Below are 21,743 nucleotides of genomic sequence, written 5' to 3'. Positions count from 1 at the left end.
ATGAAAAGAAAATTCTTTGCTCAATTGGTGAGTAAAAATCTTGTATGAATGGCTTCCTTATTTACACTTGTAAATGAATAATTTTGTAAACATGATATAAATAATCTTCTAGGTCTTCCAATCTTGAAGATACAAAAATCACAGACAGAAAATATCTTAAATTCTAGTTGCTTTTGTGTTTGTAAGGTTTAGTTTTCTTCACCTTTCCATTACTGTTGTTGAGATTCAAAAATTCTCTGCTTCTCTTGTGCTTGAATAGTTTTACTGTGTATACTCTATTTCTAGAGTTTACAATTTGATTGCATCTCATTATGATTATTCTCTTATTTTACAAAGAAATCTGAAAAAGGAAAATTTTGAGAAATTAATATAAAAAAATTACTTCGCAAAGAAAAATTTCTTTTGAGTAGTTATATTATAGCAATTAGAGTTGAGATAGTGACTTTATGGGGAAGATTTGTCCTATGTAAAGTTTAAGTTTTCCAAATAGTAGGGTGGGAGTTGACTAGGTTTCCTTCAAAGGAGATTAATGTCTACTTTTTGCTTTTCTCCTAGACCCTGTAAGGTTTGGTGAGAAGTTAAGGTCTTGTAATTATTGAAATATATCATCAAGGATACCTTCCCTTTTTTGAGATCTACTATATTTTCTAGAGAATAAAAACTCCAATTTTCCCAACAATGGTTCACAAACTAAGATATTTGGGATTCTTGGTTTCTAGAGGTTATTCAGTTTTGTCTTTGTCTTTGTTGTTGTAGTTGTCTAAGAACATCATCTATATCTTCTTCCTCCCTGAGAACTCTACTAGCTCTATCCTAATCTTCTTGAGTTCTCCTAGACTGCCAAGCAAGAATATTTAACTGACTAAGAATATCTTCTTTCTTGTCATGAAAACCAATATTGGGTTCTAACATAGGTATAATATTTTCATGTACTTTGTAAAGAAGCTTTGAAAAATCCCTAAAACCTATCTCTAACCCAAGAAGCAACCTATTTATGCTTTGAGGAACCCTAATCAAGGGTTGGAAACTCATTTCTTGTATGAATCCATACTATTGGAATGTATGCAGTAGACTGTGACTGTTTTAGCACATATTTTACTAGTTTTTAATCTTGTTTGGAGGCAAATCGTGTGGCTATTATCATTTTGTTGCATGTTGTAGTTGTCTTATTTTTTTTTTCCATTTTCCATGCATTAGTTATACTTTGTGACCAAGTTTTGAAAGGTTTTGTAAATTTCTTCAAAGATGTCTATTTGCTACCAGTTTTGGAGTTGTTTATCATGATAGGGCTATAAGTCTTGTCTCCACCATGGAAATTCCATGGTCTTCTGGATTTTAAGGATACAAACCCTAATGTATTATATTATGCAAGCAAGGGCCCTAAAAGTGAGTGCAAAGAATTCTTTGACCAAGCCCTAGGTGAGCTAGGCAATGCCTGGCTAGGGACTGTTAGCAAAGAAAGAGCTCTCGGGAGCAAAGCTTGAAGAATGAAGACTTTACCTTTTGAGGGATTGAATTGGGGTATGAGGAGGTTCTAACTTGTGGATTAGGAGTCTTGATGAAGTGTGGAAGGTGTCTTAAAAGTGGGGATAGTAGGCAGCCAAGAAAACCCTACCAAACCCTCAATTTTGCTATTTTTGTTGTATAGCCTATATGCACCCTGAGATCCTATAAATACTTGAGCATGGGTCCTATGTATCAATTGTTCTTAAGGCCAAAGGTGTTGAAACTCCTAGAAATCTGGGTGGAGACCTAATTAGGGGCTCTCCTTGTAGCCCTTTTGTGAAGAAATCTTGAAATCAGGTACAAACCCATTGTTGTCCATTTAAGCATAGTACAAGTGTTCCAATAACACCTTAGGACATCATGGAAACCTTGGTTGGACTGGGGAGTGCTATGCTACCCTAGTAGACCTATAAAACCTTTGGAGAGATATTGTTCCTAAAAGATTAAGGGAGTGATGCTACAAGTTTGGATTAGTTAACCTACTGAGGAGGTTGGGTAAGGTCAGGGGATGTTCTAAGTAGCAAGAGATCCTGTAGACCACATATGTGTACAAAAAACACCAAGATCCACATATATTATACAAGGTTGCATGAGGAGGAGGGTACTTGGGGTACTTAGGGTACAGGTATGGGTACATCTATTTTTTATAATAGGGGATGGGGGTACTTGGGTATGTCAAACTTTATTTTTAATTATACTTTTATATTTATAGAAAACATGAATTTATGAGTCATGAAAATGATTTTCCAAATCAAGAACAGTGATAAAGTTTGCAAATGTAATGTATTGTTTTTAGTTTCAAATTTGTTATATGTTCGTAATAATAATTTATGATAAATGTTTAGATGCATAACATAGAAGGTAGGCTTAAACATGAACAAGAAGATCATAAATCATATGACGATGACATATTGCAAATGATAAATTTTTGGCTTTAACACTGATAAAGTATATTTTTGATCAATATTGTATCAAAGTTTCAAATTGATTAGGTATTGAATAAAGCTTGATAAACAAATAACAAAGAAGAAAAACTTTAAACATGAACAAGATCATAAATCATATGATGATGACATATTGGAAATGATAAACTTATGCTTAAATAGTGATAAAGTTTAATGTTAATCAATATTCTATCAAAGTTTCTAACTAATTAGGTATTGAATTAAGCTTGATAAACAACGAGTTGATACACAAACAAAAAACCAAAAAAAAAATCTGAAATCTCAATCAAGGTTCTTGGCTATGATGCTCTTCATTGAGTACCTGGTACTTGGGTATGTGGGTACGAGTACCAGGGGTGTGGCTACAAGTACCCATGCAACCTCATAATATATTATGATAACCAATAATGTCATACACGAATGAACATATAATATATTATGTTAATCAATAATGTCATACATTAAGGAACATATAATAAATTATGATAACGAATAATGTCATACATGAACAAACATATAATATAAAATGATAACTAATAATATCATACATTAACAAACACATAATATATTATGATAACCAATAATGTCGTACATGAACAAACATATCATATATCAACCAATAATGTCATAAGTCTAATAATTTCATGCATCAAATAAATGTCATACATCAAATATAAAATGTCATATATACATCAAATGTATATCGAATATGTCCATTGACATAAAATCCAACATATATGTCTGCTAATGCCTATAGATGTATGTCTATCAACTGTATCTTCTGCTTCCCATGAGGGGAAGGAAACAAATCTCTAGAGGTCTTTGGTCGTCATGTGGAGGGAGATGATGGCGATGATGGGGTCTTCCTCACATGTTTGTTCATCCTCTTGTTGAGGCTCTTCTCTAACTTAGGCTAATACAAACAAAGTGGATATGAATCAATAATTATTATACATTGAAATCAAATATATGTACACACAAAATTAATTATTTTCTTACCACCATCAAATAGTCCTTCTGCAAATCCACCTCGAAGGCTCGTGGATGATCGAGTGTAACAATACCCTACTACAATTCAATCAATATAATCACTTATAAATAACATTAGAAATTTTGATACTAACTATTATAAATAAAAACTAAAACCAAGAAAATTCTTTCATACCTCAGTCAATGGCTGTGAACTAGCCATAACTATAGCCACTCCATGATCGACAGACTGTTGAAGATGAGAAGGAGTCTCAGATGTCAAGAGTTGCATGTCATAAAATACACGTTACATGAAACAAATATAATCAAATGAATTAAATTAACATGAAACAAATGTACCTCTACGAAGCTCGTATCATGTCTAGGCTTGGAGTTTGTAGTAAATGTCGACAGTCCTGTAGAGAACTTATGCACATGCATAAATTTTTTTGTCAATCCTTCATATGATTACTTAATAAATATATGTATTAATTTAAATGATTAAATTGATACATACCTCTAGACTTGTCAACAAGACAAAAAATGGGGTTGGGGGATTGCTACTAGGGCCGCCAACACTCTATCCCTAAATTTTGAACAATGTCAATACATGCTAATTAATTAGTCATTCACTATACATATGAAATGTGATCAAATTAGTTTATTCTAATTGTAATTTACCTATCTATCGATGCCAAATGTCTCATTCAAGAAATAATCATTGATTAGCCCATCATCTGCACCATCTCCAACATGACTGCCAAATGTGCACAAGGATTTGCATGATGTGTACATGTGACTGTGACATGCAGAAGGGTCCTCCTCAACTAATGGACTCATGCAATGAATGAGGGTCTATGTCAAAGAATTAATAGTCCCTAGAGTGTTGGTCTCTACATGTTCCTTCACAACTAAAGGAATAGTCACACGCTCACCATGTGGCTTGACCACAGGTGCCCTAACTACATTAGGGTCATGACATGCCCCCAGCCTCTCAAATGATGATCCCCTACCTTTACCTAGAGATTCTAATATATCAAAATAATTAGGGATCTCCCCAAGGACAAACTCACAATACAATTTTCTTATGAAATACATTGGGACCCTGTGATTATTGTAGGGAGGGGCATCAAAAACCATCCACCATCTATCCCTAAAATTATTTCTAATACCATTGTGTATGCACCAATGGATGGAAAACCATTTACTTGTCTCTCTAATAGTATTTTGTTTACCAAGCTTTCTAAACAATGCACAAATTCTACCTTTTGGTATTTCTTTTTTTTTAACATCTTCATATGATAATTTGTTTGCATAGTATCTTTTTTGTTTATCCCTCTTATCCAGCCAAATATCTAATTGACCACTAACAGAAGCTTCGTGGGTCTTAATGGACTCGAGGGAGGATGCCAATTGAGCTCTCATTGGATTGGTCTATCCACAAGCATTCAACCTACCAATGAGTGCTTCTAATTCATTTTTGCCTCTTTCTATTTCATTTATTATGTTTTCTTGTGTGTCAGGAGGAGTTCTTCCAATTGGTGTAGGTTGCAGAATTTCTTGTTCTTATTGTGGAGGGTTTCTATTCTCATCTTGTTGAGGGTTTTGGTTTGGATCTTGTTGAGGGTTTTGGTTTTGATCTTTTTGAGGATTTGTCGATTCATTATTCCCATTTCCTGATAAGAAATCAATTGCAATCTAAATAAATAAACAAATTTAAAGAAAAATTGAAAAAAATATATAAAAACAATACAAAAAACATATAAAACAATGCAAAAAGAAGGTTAGACAACATACGACATGATCGTGATCTCAAACTTCAACTATGAGGAGGCATATTGACGAAGTGGGTGGCAAAAACCTTCAATTTGCTCAATTCGCGTATGCGTTGTGAGGAGAGGAAGTTGGAAAATGAGGAAAAAATGAATGAGCGATGGGTTTGCAACCCATTTATAATAATTTGAGGTTTTCAAAAACACGTACACGCTATAGCATGTGTGCGCTATTGAAAGTTAAGAAAAAAAAAGGGTGTCATCTTTATGGCACCACAACATGGTGCACTTACCCGCATATAAATAAAAATATTTGGAAAGGATATTGAGAAAAACAAAAGGAGGTTATATTCTTTCTAATATAGTTTAGTTTCTAATGAATTTGTAATAGATGTTTGTTTTTGTTATGTACATATAAGTTATAAGAAAATGGAATTAAAAAAAATTATGTAATTTTTATTATTAGAAAAGATATCATCTAGAAAATAATATGATTTTAGTATTTTTCTGTAATAGATTATTGATTTTAACCAAACTTTATGGAATGAATTCTAAAAAATTGCATGTTACTTTATAACAAAATTTGAAAACTTAAAAAAATGAAAAATAAGCAGTTTTGATTGGTAGAAACTTTTTTTTGTTAATAATTAGTTAACAAAATTGATTATAATAATATATGTATATCAGCATATACTAATAAAACATCGACTTTAGAAAATTGAAGACCGAGTACCTTTCCCATACTTAATTTTATTTTTTTATTCATTTCCAAAAACTATTGACTTGAATTTGACTTTAAATTTCTCAACAAATTCATAGAAAATTTTCAATTTGAAAGAGTAAAGTTGCACAGTTCATTCTACCTTTTGACTTGATTAGAAGAGCGAATCAACTAACTTTTCCAATAGAAACAAGAACAAATCAAAGCTTAAAATTTGCTAAAAATATGGAAACTTTATTGACTCTCACTTAAGAGAATGAAGAATGCCATTCCAGTTCATTCTACCTTTTGACTTGATTAGAAGAGCGAATCAACTAACTTTTCCAATAGAAACAAGAACAAATCAAAGCTTAAAATTTGCTAAAAATATGGAAACTCTATTGACTCTCACTTAAGAGAATGAAGAATGCCATTCCAGTTCATTCTACCTTTTGACTTGATTAGAAGAGCGAATCAACTAACTTTTCCAATAGAAACAAGAACAAATCAAAGCTTAAAATTTGCTAAAAATATGGAAACTCTATTGACTCTCACTTAAGAGAATGAAGAATGCTATACCTCCCTCTAGATAAGGAAATGGTTATACAGCCGAAAGAATAGTGTATGGTAATTAATTAATCATTAATAAATTATAATACAATAAGATTGCTATTTTTAATTTTATATTAAATAATAAATAAATGTCAATAAACAGTCATTTTTTTTGCGCTTCTTGCAGATAATACTCACTGGTTAAGAAATAGATTATTGCTCAAAATTTTCATAATGAGCTTACAGTTAGATTGATACAATTTGTGATTATTGTAGTACCATTCCACATAAAAAAGAAATTAATTTGGAAAAGTTGAGACCATGCATTTTTTCCTCATATTTTCGTAAAGATTCTATCGTATGTTGACCCTTGATGTGGAAAGGTTGGCTGAATTCTCTCGATAATATGAGAAACTATAAGAATTCCAACTTCATAGAAGTATCCCAGTTTGAAGGCTAAAGGCCTCGCCTCCCTCCAAATTATTAGGAAATGGATAATTGTTTGAAAAATTGAGAATGAGTTCACTTACAGTCATGGCGTTGATTGTATTTACATTTCTCACACACTGCACTCAAGCAGTGAATACTGATGGAACTATTCTGCTTTCTCTTCTCGACAATTTGACTGCTCCTGCAAACTTATTCAGCAACTAGAACTCCTCTAACAAGTTCCCCTGCCACTGGAAAGGAGTAATCTGTAATCCAGATCATACTGTGCGTTCACTCAATCTTTCTGAAAGCCAACTTTTTGGAAAGCTGTGTCCGGCTATCTGTGGTTTACACAAATTGAAAGAACTGTATTTGGGTTCTAACAATCTGGCTGGCACCATTTCTCCTGAGCTGGGAAATTGCACACATTTGGAGATTTTAGATCTCTCAAACAATTGTTTCCACAGACAAATCCATGTCCAACATGGTAGCCTCAAAAGGCTTAGCCATTTGTCGCTCTATGATAATTTCCTCAACGGAAGCATTCCGCTCACCATTTTTGGGCTTCCCCTGCTGGAGGTGATTTATTTGTCTAACAATAATTTGAGTGGAAGAATCCCGTCAAATGTTGGGAATCTCACCCAACTATCCAAAGTATGGCTAGGAGGAAATTCCTTAGTAGGAAAGATACCCTCCTCCATTACCAATTGTAAGCATCCATGATGCAGGAGCATCCAGAGGTATAAGGGCAATCTTGTATCACCAAAAAAAAAATATACTTAGACTTAGTTTCTATTTCATGTGTTTTCATTTTTGGATACCCATTTGGGTCAAATAAAGGTTCCAACTCTCACAGTTCCACTATCAGTGTTCATGTAAATCCCAAAAAAATAGGAGTATGTAATTGAGCCATCATTTTGGTGAACTAGGAGGTGTAAATTGGCTAGATGAATGTAATTGTAATTTAGAGCATTCCAAAAAAAGAATTAGATCAAAAGGCCCCACGGTTTGAAAGATATTGCAATTTTTCGAGTTGTGGAGACCTCCTAAGACTGCTTCAAAGTCAAGTTAGGGGCATTAAATGACCTCAAAAAGGGCTGAAAAATGGTAGCCGAGCAAAGCTGTCCATAGGGCTATAGAGCGCTTTGAGAGCTTTTCAAAAATGTAAACGGTTCATCAATTAGAGCTACGGTTCAAAAGTTATGCCTCCTGAAAGTTCGGTTACCATTTTTGGATTCTTCCAGATTTGCATCGACTTCTAACACAGCTTCTGGAAACTTTTATTTGGTCAGTGGATGCCTACTAGCACTTTCTAGAATGTACTCCTAGTCCTTAACCCTCCGGGGTCTATTTAAGGAGATTTCAGGCATTGTAAAAGGTAGTTTTGGAGTGGAGTTTGAGAGGAGGTACTGAAAGGAGAAATTATCTCCACATTTATGCTATTGTAGGCCCTTAGGGCATGTTTTGGAGTTTATTTTCTCTATACTGAATGTACTAGCTTATTTTTTTGTTAATACAATTTCCCTTTTCTGTTGTGTCCATTCTGTTCATGGCTTGTGTCCCCATCAAGTGGTATCAAAGCGGGTTTTCTTGAGTGTGTAGACAGAGCCCCGACTGTGAGGCAGTTTGCATCAGGACTGTGTAGTTGTGGGTTTGAGTTAAGAAGATGCCTCCATGAAGAGAGCGTGGCAGAAGGGCTAGAGCTATTAATCTTGAGGAGGTTAGAGCCCTCCAAAGGCAGGTACAAGCATTGCAGGAGGAGCTCCGTAGAGGAGCAACTGTAGCCGTAGGTGATGAAAGTGAAGATGACAACAAAGAAGATGAAATTAGACAACAAGGAGAATTTGATAGGGAAGTTCTAAATCATGCAGAGGAAAGGCTTTTTAGGGCCATTACTAAGTTTGGGAAAAGACCTACAATTGAAGTGGATGTATGTTCAGGAAGTCTGAAACCAGATGAGTTGATCGATTGGATCAATGAACTGGAAGAATACTTTCAGTATGAGGATATGAGGGACCCAGATAGGGTGAAGTTTGCAAAGGCCAATCTAAAAGGCCATGCAAAAATCTACTGGCAAGAGGTCCAATTGGAAAGAAACAGAAGAGGAAAGGAGAAGATCACAAGATGGGATCGCATGGTGGACAAATTGAAGAAGCAGTTCATTCCTGTGGACTACGAGCTTGATTTGTTTAAGAAGATGCATGGGTTAAAGCAATCAGGAAGATTAGTCTAAGAATATACAGAGGAATTTTACCAACTCTTGATTAGAGCGAGGCATGTAGAAGAAAATATGGAGAAGTTTGCTCGTTATATCAGTGGGTTGCGACTTAGCATCCAGGAGGAATTAAGTCTGGTAAGAATGACCAGCATTGAAGAGGCATTCCAATTTTCCATATGAGTTGAAGAAAAGTTGAATAAAATGTTTGAAGGAAGACAAAGAGGGTGCAATCTAGGAGGAAGGGGAAGTGGTAGATCATCTCGAGGCCGCCATGAAACCCAAAATAAAAATGAAGATGTGGGTACTAGCAGGAACCAAAGGAATGAGGGTTTCAACCGCTCCCATGATCAAGACTTTGGAAATCAGAGAGGAAGAGGTAGACGACATGGACAAGGAAGAGGAGGCTTCCATGGTACCTATTTCCATTGCAATGAAGAAGGTCACCGTGCCTTTGAATGCCCTCAACGATAAGGAAGGACAGATAGGAGAGTTGAGGGCCAAGCTAGGGTTGCTCATGTGGATGACGATGCACAATCATCACATTCAGAGGATGCAAAAAGAGGAGAGACCTTGGTAAATGAAAGAGTCCTACTAAGTGGTGAGATGGAACTAGGACAATCAAGGAGTTTGTTCCATACCAGATGCAAGTGTGAGGATAAATGTTGTGACGTGATCGTTGATGGTGGTAGCACTGATAACTTGGTATCAGAAGAGATGGTCTCTAAGCTATAGCTCAAGAGGGGGAAACATCCCTAGCCCTATCGGATTGCTTGGGTAAAAGATGATCATGAGGTCCTGGTAAGTGAACAATGTAATTCAAAATTGGGAGTTACCATGATGAAGTTCTCTGTGATGTTATTTCGATGGATGTTTGCCATCTATTGTTGGGTAGACCAATGCAGTTTGATAGACATGCAGTACATGATGGGCATGCAAACACATACTCTCTGACAAAGGATGGAGTTCACCACAAATTAAAGCCCATGAAAAAGGAAGGTGAAAAGGTATGTAGCAGTGCTAGGATTTGTCTTGTTGATGAAAGGAAGTTTTTAGATGGCATGAAACATTAGCATATGTGTTATGCTTTGATTCCTAGGAAAGATAAAGAAGGTAGTAGTGAAATCCCACTTGAAGTTTTAGATTTACTAGAGGAGTTTGGAGATATTATCTCTGATAATGTTCCAGATGGATTGCCACCAGTAAGGCAAATCAATCATTAGATAGATCTGATTCCAGGAGCTACTTTGCCTAACAAGGCTGCTCACAGGATGACTCCTGCTAAAACAGAGGAGCTAAAAAGACAGGTTCAGGAGCTGTTGAGGAAGGGCTTCATTCGAGAGATCCTGAGTCCATGTACAGTACCTATAGTACTCGCACCAAAGAAGGATGGAGAGTGGAGGATGTGTACAGATTCTCGAGCTATAAATAGGATAACCATCAAGTACCGGTTTCCTTTGCCAAGGATAGATGATCTTATGGACTGCTTGAGTGGAGCTCATTACTTCACAAATATAGGTCTCAAGAGTGGCTATCATCAGATACAGATTCGAGAAGGAGATGAGTGGAAAGAAGCCTTCAAGACCAAGGAGGGTCTTTATGAGTGGTTAGTCATGCCCTTTGGATTGACAAACGCCCCAAGCACCTTCATGCAGCTCATGAATGAGGTACCAAAGAAGTTCTTGTGAAAATTTGTTATTGTCTATTTGGATGATATTTTAATTTTCAGCAAGACTTTGGAAGAACATTTAATGCGTATTCATAGTGTCCTTGAAAGGAAAAGGGAAGAGAAACTATTAATTAATCTAAAGAATTATATCTTTGCAAAAAAAGAGCTAGTCTATTTGGGGTTTTTTATATCACCTGAAGATCTGAAAATGGATCCAGAGAAGGTAAAAGCCATCTTGGAATGGCCTACTCCAAGGTTTGCTACTGAGGTAAGATCATTTCATGGTCTGGTTAGTTTTTACAGGAAGTTTATTAAGAATTTTAGTGGCATATGTGCACCTCGAACTGATACAATAAGAGGGGATAGAAAAGAGTTCAAATTGATTGCAGCAGTGCGAGAAGTTTTGAATTGTTGAAGAAGAAGGTAACAGAACAACCTGTGTTGGCACTTCCAAATTTTAGAAAGGTTTTCCAGGTGGATTGTGATGCCAGTGGCAATCCTATTGGGGTTGGATTAAGCCAAGAAGGTAAGCCTATTGCATATTTTAGTGAAAAATTGAATGATGCAAAGAAGAAGTATTCACATCACAAGAAGTATTCTGTTTATGATCAAGAGTTCTATGCAATAGTTCAGGCTTTAAAAAAATGGAGGCATTATTTATTTGCCAAAGGAATTTTGTTTTGTATACTGATCATCAGGCATAACAGTACCTAAATAGCCAAGGTAAATTGAATCAGAGGCATATGAAGTGGGTAGAGTTCTTGTAGAGTTATACATTTGTGTTGAAGCATAGAAGTGGAAAATCTAACAGGGTTGCAGATGCACTAAGTAGGAGACAGTTGTTGCTTACAGTAATGCAGGTTGAAGTAGTTGGGTTTGATGAACTCAAGAATTTGTACCCCGACGATCCTGATTTTGCTGAAGCATGGAAAGCTTGTAAAGAACCTGTTGCTATTGATAGAGCCAAGTGGTTAGACTATTTGATTCAGGATGGCATGTTGTTCAAAGGTAGTCAATTGTGCATTCCAAGGAGTTCCATGAGGGAAAATTTGATTAAGGAGAAAAATAGTGGAGGGATGGCAGGACATTTTGGTCGAGATAAGACCATTCCCATTCTTAGAGAACATTATTTTGGGCCTCAAATTTCACAGGATGTGAAGAAGTTTGTACAGAGTCAAGTTGCCAAGGGGTTCAGTCACAATACTGGCCTATATCAGCCATTGCCTGTTCCATCAAGGCCATGGGAGGACATAAGTATGGATTTTGTTCTTGGATTGCCAAGGACACAAAGGGGTAATGACTCAGTATTCGTGGTGGTTGATAGGTTCTCCAAAATGGCATATTTCATTCCATGCCACAAAACTCATGATGTTGTCCATATTGCAGACTTGTTTTTCAAAGAGGTGGTAAGACTACATGGACTTCCAAGGAGTATAGTTTCTGATAGAGATACTAAATTTGTGGGGTATTTCTGGAGGACGTTGTGGAAGAAGTTGAGAATAGACCTAAAATACAGTTCCACGCATCACCCGCAGACTGACAGCCAAACAGAAGTGGTAAATAGAAGTCTAGGCAATTTGCTGAGATGTTTAGTTGGGGATAAGCCCAAGGGATGGGATTTGATTTTACCAAAAGTAGAGTTTTCTTACAATAACTCTATAAATAGGAGTACTGGAAAATCACCATTCCAAATTGTATATGGGAATAGCCCAAGGACTGCACCAGAATTGAGAAAGATAGAGCAAGGGCAGAGGACAAGTGCTGAAGCGGAAGAATTTGCTAAACATATCAAACGTCTACATGAGGAGGTTCGAGCACACATTACCAAGATGAATCAAGAGTATAAAGCTAGGGCTGATCAAAGGAGAAAACATAAGGAATTCCAAGTAGGGGATCTAGTCGTGGTGCACTTATGAAAAGAAATATTTCCAGCTGGTACTTACAACAAGCTGAAAATGAAAAAATTTGGCCCCTGCAAAATTTTGAAGAAACATGACTCAGGAAATGTATATGAAGTAGAGTTTCCAAATGGTATTCACATTTCTTCCATTTTTAACATTGCAGATTTAACAGAGTATCATGATGATGGTGCAGATGAGGAGCTGGTGTTAGAGCCATGTCCAATTCCTGCTTCTAAGAAGGAGATAGAAGACATTCTAGATCATCGTGTGGGTAGGAGTACCAGAAACAGGCAGTATGAAGAGTATTTTGTCAAATGGAAAAGACAGTCGATCGAGGACTCAACTTGGATTTCAGCAGCTGAGGTTTCCCATTTGAGATTTCCTCTACCATTCATAAAGTGACAGGGTCACTTTTCAATCTACCCTAGGTGTCTGATGCAAGAGCATCCAGAGGTATAAGGGCAATCCTGTGTCACCCAAAAAAAAATACTTAGATTTAGCTTTTATTTCATGTGTTTTCATTTTTGGATACCCATTTGGGTCAAATAAAGGTTCCAACTCTCACAGTTCCACTATCAGTGTTCGTGTAAATCCAAAAAAATAAGAGTATGTAATTGAGCCATCATTTTGGTGAACTAGGAGGTGTAAATTGGCTAGATGAATGTAATTGTAATTTAGAGCATTTTAGAAAAAGAATCAGGTCAAAAGGCCCCACGGTTTGAAAGATATTGCAGTTTTTCGGGTTGTGGAGACCTCCTAAGAATGCTTCAAAGTCAGGTTAGGGGCATTAAATGACCTCGAAAAGGGCTAAAAAATGGGAGACAAACAAAGCTATCTAGAGGGCTATAGAGCACTTCGAGAGCTTTCTGAAAATGTAAACGGTTCGTCAATCGAAGCTACGGTTCAAAAGTTATGCCTCCTGGAAGTTCGATTATCGTTTCTAAATTCTTCTAGATTTGCGTCGACTTCTAACGTAGCTTCTGGAACCTTCTATTTGGTCGGTGGATTCCTACTAGCACTTTCTAGAATTTACTCCTAGTCCTTAACTCTCCGGGGTCTATTTGAGGAGATTTCAGGCATTGTAAAAGGCAGTTTTGGAGTGAAGTTTGAGAGGAAGTACTGAAAGGAGAAATTTTCTCCACATTTATGCTATTGTAAACCCTTAGGGCATGTTTTGAAGTTTATTTTCTCTGTACTGAATGTACTGGATTATTTTTTTGTTAATACAATTTTCTTTTTCTGTTGTGTCCATTCTGTTATTAGGTTGTGTCCCCATCAAGTGGTATCAGAGCGAGTTTTCCTGAGTGTGTAGACAGAGCGCCGACTGTGAGGCAGTTTGCACCAAGACTGTGTGGTTGTGGGTTTGAGTTAAGAAGATGCCTCTACGAAGAGAGCATGGCAGAAGGGCCAGAGCTATTAATCCTGAGGAGGTTAGAGCCCTCCAAAGGTAGGTACAAGTATTGCAGGAGGAGCTCCGTAGAGGAGCAACTGTAGCCGCAGGTGATGAAAGTGAAGATAACAACGAAGAGGATGAAATTGGACGAGAAGGGGAATTTGATGGGGAAGTTCTGAATGATGCAGAGGAAAAGCTTTTTAGGGCCATTACTAAGTTTGGGAAAAGACCTACAATTGAAGTGGGTGTATTTTCAGGAAGTCTGAAACCAGATGAGTTGATCGATAGGATCAATGAACTGGAAGAATACTTCGAGTATGAGGATATCAGGGACCCAGATAGGGTGAAGTTTGCAAAGGCCAAACTGAAAGGCCATGCAAAAATCTGGTGGCAAGAGGTCCAATTGGAAAGAAATAGAAGAGGAAAGGAGAAGATCACAAGATGGGATAACATAGTGGACAAATTGAAGAAGCAGTTCATTCTTGTGGACTACGAGCTTGATTTGTTTAAGAAGATGCATGGGTTAAAGCAAGCAGGAAGATCAGTCCAAGAATATACAAAGGAATTTTACCAACTCTTGATTAGAGCGGGGCATACAGAAGCAAATAAGGCAAAGGTTGCTCGTTATATCAGTGGGTTGCGACCTAGCATCCAGGAGGAATTAAGTTTGGTAAGAATGACCAACGTTGAAGAGGTATACACATTTTCCCTACGAGTTGAAGAGAATTTGAATAAAAGGTTTGAAGGAAGAAAAAGAGGGTGCGGTCAAGGAGGAAGGGGAAGTGGTAGATCATCTGCAGGCCGCAGTGAAACCCAAAAGAAAAATGAAGATGTGGGTACTAGTAGGAACCAGAGGAATGAGGGTTTCAACCACTCCCATGATCAAGACTTTTGAAATTAGAGAGGAAGAGGTAGAGGATGTGGGCAAGGAAGAGGAGGCTTCCGTGTTACCTATTTCCATTGCAATGAAGAAGGTCACCATGCATTTGAATGCCCTCAATGACAAGGAAGGACAGATAGGAGAGCTGAGGACCAAGCTAGGGTTGCTCATGTGGATGACGATGCACAATCATCACATTCATAGGATACAGAAAGAGGAGAGACCTCGGTAAATTAAAAAGTCCTACTAAGTGGTGAGATGGAACCAGGACAACAGAGGAGTTTGTTCTGTACCAGATGCAAGTGTGAGGATAAATGTTGTGACGTGATCATTGATGGTGGTAGCACTGATAACTTGGTATCAGAAGAGATGGTCTCTAAGCTAAAGCTCAAGAGGGAGAAACATCTCTAGCCCTATTAGATTGCTTGGGTAAAAGATGATCATAAGGTCCTAGTAAGTGAACAATGTTTAGTGAAATTCAAAATTGGGAGTTACCATGATGAAGTTCTCTGTGATGTTATTTCGATGGATGTTTGCCATTTATTGTTGGGTAGGCCATGGCAATTTGATAGACATGCAGTACATGATGGGCATGCAAACACATACTCTCTGACAAAGGATGGAGTTCGCCACAAATTGAAGCGCATGAAAAAGGAAGGTGAAAAGGTATGTAGTAGTGTTAGGATTTGTCTTGTTCATGAAAGTAAGTTTTTAGATGGCATGAAACATCAACATATGTGCTCTGCTTTGATTCCTAAGAAAGGTAAAGAAGGTAGTAGTGAAATACCACTTGAAGTTTCAGATTTACTAGGGGAGTTTGGAGATATTATCTATGATAATGCTCCAGATGGATTGCCACCAGTAAGGCAAATCAGCCATCAGATAGATCTGATTCCAAGAGCTAGTTTGCCTAACAAGGCTGCTCACAGGATGAATCCTGCTGAAACAGAGGAGCTAAATAGACAGGTTTAGGAGCTGTTGAGGAAGGGCTTGATTCGAGAGAGCCTGAGTCCATGTGTAGTACCTACAGTAATCGCAACAAAGAAGGATGGAGAGTGGAGGATGTGTATAGATTCTTGAGCTATAAATAGGATAACCATCAAGTACCGGTTTCCTTTGCCAAGGATGGATGATCTTATGGTTTTCTTGAGTGGAGCTCAGTACTTCACAAAGATAGATTTCAAGAGCGGCTATCATCAAATATGGATTTGAGAAGGAGATGAGTGGAAAATAGCCTTCAAGACCAAGGAGGGTCTTTATGAGTGGTTAGTCATGCCCTTTGGATTGACGAACGCCCCAAGCACCTTCATGCGGCTCATGAATGAGGTACTTAAGAAGTTCTTGAGAAAATTTTTTATTGTCTATTTGGATGATATTTTAATTTTCAGCAAGACTTTGGAAGAACATTTACTGCATATTTGTAGTGTCCTTGAAAGGCTAAGGGAAGAGAAACTGTTAATTAATCTGAAGAAGTGTATCTTCGCAAAAAGGGAGTTAGTCTGTTTGGAGTTTGTTATATCACCGGAAGGTCTCAAAATGGATCCAGAGAAGGTAAAAGCCATCTTGGAATGGCCTACTCCAAGGTCTGCTACTGAGGTAAGATCATTTCATGGTCTAGTTAGTTTTTACAGGAAGTTTATTAAGAATTTCAGTGGCATATGTGCACCCCTAACTGATACAATAAGAGGGGATAGAAAAGAGTTCAAATGGACTGCAGCAACTGCGAGAAGTTTTGAATTGCTGAAGAAGAAGGTAACAGAACAACCTGTGTTGGCACTTCCAGATTTTAGAAAGGTTTTCCAGGTGGATTGTGATGCCAGTGGTAGTGCTATTGGGGCTGTATTAAGCCAGGAAGGTAAGCCTATTGCATACTTTAGTGAAAAATTGAATGATGCAAAGAAGAATTATTCTGTTTATGATCAAGAGTTCTATGCAATAGTTCAGGCCTTAAAGAAATGGAGACATTATTTATTGCCAAAGGAATTTTTTTTGTATACTGATCATTAGGCATTATAGTACCTAAATAGCCAAGGTAAATTGAATCAGAGGCATATGAAGTGGGTAGAGTTCTTGCAGAGTTATACATTTGTGTTGAAGCATAGAAGTGGAAAATCTAACAGGGTTGCAGATGCACTAAGTAGGAGACAATTGTTGCTTATAGTAATGCAGGTTGAAGTAGTTGGGTTTGATGAACTCAAGAATTTGTACCCTGAGGATCCTGATTTTGCTGAAGCATGGAAAGCTTGTAAAGAACCTATTGTTGTAGATAGAACCAAGTGGTCAGACTATTTGATTTAGGATGGCATGTTGTTCAAAGGTAGTCAATTGTGCATTCCAAGGAGTTCCATGAGGGAAAATTTGATTAAGGAGAAACATAGTGGAGGGATGGCAAGACATTTTCGTCGAGATAAGACCATTGCCATTCTTAGAGAACATTATTTTTGGCCTCAAATTTCACAGCATGTGAAGAAGTTTGTACAGAGTTGCAAGGTTTGTCAAGTTGCCAAAAGGTTTAGTCACAATACTAACCTATATCAGCCATTGCCTATTCCATCAAGGCCATGGGAGGACATAATTATGGATTTTGTTCTTGGATTGCCAAGGACACAAAGGGTTAATGGCTCAGTATTCGTGGTGGTTGATAGGTTCTCCAAAATGGCACATTTCATTCCATGCCCAAAAACCCATCATGTCATCCATATTGCAAACTTGTTTTTCAAAGAGGTGGTAAGACTACATGGACTTCCAAGGAGTATAGTTTCTTACAGAGATACTCAATTTGTGGAGTATTTCTGGAGGACATTGTGGTTGAGAATAGACCTAAAATACAATTCCACCCATCACCCGTAGACTAACGGCCAAATAGAAGTGGTAAATAGAAGTCTGGGCAATTTGCTGAGATGTTTAGTTGTAGATAAGCCCAAGGGATGGGATTTGATTTTACCACAAGTAGAGTTTTCTTTCAATAACTCTATAAATAGGGGTACTGAAAAATCACCATTCCAAATTGTATATGGGAATAGCCCAAGGACTGCACCAGAATTGAGGAAGATAGAGCAAGGGGAGAGGACAAGTGCTAAAGCGGAAGAATTTGCTGAACATATCAAGCTTCTACATGAGGAGGTTCAAGCACACATTACCAAGATGAATCAAGAGTATAAAGCTAGAGCTAATCAAAGGAGAAGACATATGGAATTCCAAGTAGGGGATCTAGTCCTGATTCACTTACGAAAAGAAAGATTTCGAGTCGGTACTTACAACAAGCTAAAAATGAAGAAATTTGGCCCCTGCAAAATTTTGAAGAAACATGACTCAGGAAATGCATATGAAGTAGAGCTGCGAGATGGTATTCACATTTCTCCCATTTTCAACATTGCAGATTTAACAGAGTATCATGATGATGGTGCAGATGAGCAACTGGTGTTAGAGACATGTCCAATTCCTTCTTCTAAGAAGGAGGAGATAGAAGACATTCTAGATCATCGTGTGGGTATTAGGACCAAAAACTGGTAGTATGAAGAGTATTTGGTCAAATGGAAAGGACGGCCGATCGAGGACTCAACTTGGAATTTAGCAGCTGAGGTTTCCCATTTGGGATTTCCTCTACCATTCATAAAGTGACAGGGTCACTTTTCAATCTACCCTGGGTGTCTGATGCAAGAGCATCTAGAGGTATAAGGGCAATCCTGTGTCACGCAAAAAAAAATATGCATAGACTTAGTTTCTATTTCATGTGTTTTCATTTTTGGATACCCATTTGGGTCAAATAAAGTTTCCAACTCTCACAGTTCCACTATCAGTGTTCATGTAAATCCTGAAAAAATAGGAGTATGTAATTGAGCCATCATTTTTGTGAACTAGGAGGTGTAAATTGGCTAGATGAATGTAATTTTAATTTAGAGCGTTCTAGAAAAAGAATCAAGTCAAAAGGCCCCATGGTTTGAAAGATATTGTAGTTTTTCGAGTTGTGGAGACCTCCTAAGAATGCTTCAAAGTCAGGTTAGGGGCATTAAATGACCTTGAAAAGGGCTAAAAAATGGGGGACGAGAAAAGCTATCCATTAGGCTATATAGGGCTTCGAGAGCTTTCCTAAAATGTAAACGGTTCGTCAATAGGAGCTACGGTTCAAAAGTTATGCCTCCCGAAAGTTTGATTACCGTTTCTAGATTCTTCTAGATTTTCGTCGACTTCTAACGCAGCTTCTGGAACCTTCTATTTGGTCGGTGGATGCCTACTAGAACTTTCTAGAATGTACTCCTAGTCCTTAACCCTCCGGGGTCTATTTAAGGAGATTTCAGGCATTGTAAAAGGCAGTTTTGGAGTGGAGTTTGAGAGGAAGTACTGAAAGGAGAAATTTTCTCCACATTTATGCTATTGTAAACCCTTAGGGCATGTTTTGAAGTTTATTTTCTCTGTACTGAATGTACTAGCTTATTTTTTTGTTAATACAATTTCCCTTTTCTATTGTGTCCATTCTGTTATTGGGTTGTGTCCCCATCAAGTGGTATCAGAGCGAGTTTCCCTGAGAGTGTAGACAGAGCGCCGACTGTGAGGCAGTTTGCACCAAGACTGTGTGGTTGTGGGTTTCAGTTAAGAAGATGCCTCTACGAAGAGAGCATGGCGGAAGGGCCAGAGCTATTAATCCTGAGGAGGTTAGAGCCCTCCAAAGGCAGGTACAAGTATTGCAAGAGGAGCTCCGTAGAGGAGCAACTGTAGCCGCAGGTGATGAAAGTGAAGATGACAACGAAGAGGATGAAATTGGACGAGAAGGGGAATTTAAAGGGGAAGTTCTGAATCATGCAGAGGAAAGCCTTTTTAGGGCCATTACTAAGTTTGGGAAAAGACCTACAATTAAAGTGGGTGTATTTTCAAGAAGTCTAAAACCAGATGAGTTGATCGATTGGATCAATGAACTGGAAGAATACTTTGAGAATGAGGATATTAGGGACCCAGATAGGGTGAAGTTTGCAAAGGCCAAACTGAAAGGCCATGCAAAAATCTGGTGGCAAGAGGTCCAATTGGAAAGAAACAGAAGAGGAAAGGAGAAGATCACAAGATGGGATCGCATGGTGGACAAATTGAAGAAGCAGTTCATTCCTGTGGACTACGAGATTGATTTGTTGAAGAAGATGCATGGGTTAAAGCAAGCAAGAAGATCATTCTAGGAATATACAGAGGAATTTTATCAACTCTTGATTAGAACGGGGCATGCACAAGCAAATAAGGAGAAGGTTGCTCGTTATATCAGTGGGTTGCGACCTAGCATCCAGGAGGAATTAAATCTGGTAAGAATGATCAGCGTTGAACAGGCATACTAGTTTGTGCTACGAGTTGAACAGAAGTTGAATAAAAGGTTTGAATGAAGATAAAGAGAGTGCGGTCAAGGAGGAAGGGGAAGAGGTAGATCATCTGGAGGCCTCAGTGAAACCCAAAAGAAAAATGAAGATGTGGGTACTAGTACGAACTAGAGGAATGAGGGTTTCAACCGCTCTGATGATCAAGACTTTGGAAATCAGAGAGGAAGACGTAGAGGACGTGGACAAGGAAGAGGAGGCTTCCGTGGTACCTGTTTCCATTGCAATGAGGAAGGTCATCGTGCCTTTGAATGCCTTCAATGACAAGGAATGATAGATAGGAGAGCTGAGGCCCAAGCTAGGGTTGCTCATGTGGATGAGGATGCACAATCATCACATTCAGAGGATGCAGAAAGAGGAGATACCTTGGTAAATGAAAGAGGCCTACTAAGTGGTGAGATGGAACCAGGACAACGAAGGAGTTTGTTCCATACCAGATGCAAGTGAGAGGATAAATGTTGTGACATGATCATTGATGGTGGTAGCACTAATAACTTGGTATCAGAAGAGATGGTCTCTAAGTTGAAGCTCAAGAGGGAGAAACATCCCCAGCACTATTAGATAGCTTGGGTAAAAGATGATCATAAGCTCTTGGTAAGTGAACAATGTTTAATGAAATTCAAAATTGGGAGTTACCACGATGAAGTTCTCTATGATGTTATTTTGATGGATGTTTGCCATCTATTGTTGGGTAGAACATGGCATTTTGATAGACATGGAGTACATGATGGGCATGTAAACACATACTCTCTGACTAAGGATGGAGTTCACCACAAATTGAAGCCCACGAAAAAGGAAGGTGAAACGGTATGTAGCAGTGCTAGGATTTGTCTTGTTGATGAAAGGAAGTTTTTAGATGGCATGAAACATCAGCATATGTGCTATGCTTTGATTCCTAGAAAAGATAAAGAAGGTAGTAGTGAAATACCACTTGAAGTTTCAGATTTACTAGGGGAATTTGGAGATATTATCTTTGATAAAGTTTCAGATGGATTGCCACCAGTAAGGCAAATCAGTCATCAGATAGATCTTATTCCAGGAGCTAGTTTTCCTAACAAGGCTGCTCACAGGATGACTCCTACTGAAATAGAGGAGCTAAATAGACAGGTTCAGGAGCTGTAGAGGAAGGGCTTGATTCGAGAGAGCCTGAGTCCATGTGCAGTACCTGTAGTACTCCCACCAAAGAAGGATGGAGAGTGGAGAATGTGTACAGATTCTCAAGCTATAAATAAGATAACCATCAAGTACCGGTTTCCTTTTCCAAGGATGGATGATCTTGTGGACAGCTTGAGTGGAGCTCAGTACTTCACAAAAATAGATCTCAAGAGTGGCTATCATCATATACCGATTCGAGAAGGAGATGAGTGGAAAACAACCTTCAAGACCAAGGAGGGTCTTTATGAGTGGTTAGTCATGCCCTTTGGATTGACGAATGCCCCAAGCACCTTCATGTGGCTCA

General features: G+C 37.9%; 1 pseudogene; it reads left to right on the top strand.

Annotated features, from left to right (window-relative positions):
• Positions 1 to 6,935: 6,935 nt before the first annotated feature.
• Positions 6,936 to 21,743, top strand: part of LOC149577635 (uncharacterized) — a 29,846-nt pseudogene continuing 15,038 nt past the window's right edge.

This window comes from Cupressus sempervirens, chromosome 1 (genome assembly GCF_028749045.1).
Source record: "Cupressus sempervirens isolate cs-2001-9-10 chromosome 1, ASM2874904v1, whole genome shotgun sequence".
Lineage (NCBI taxonomy): Eukaryota > Viridiplantae > Streptophyta > Pinopsida > Cupressales > Cupressaceae > Cupressus > Cupressus sempervirens.
This window is presented reverse-complemented; position numbering and strand designations above follow the sequence as displayed.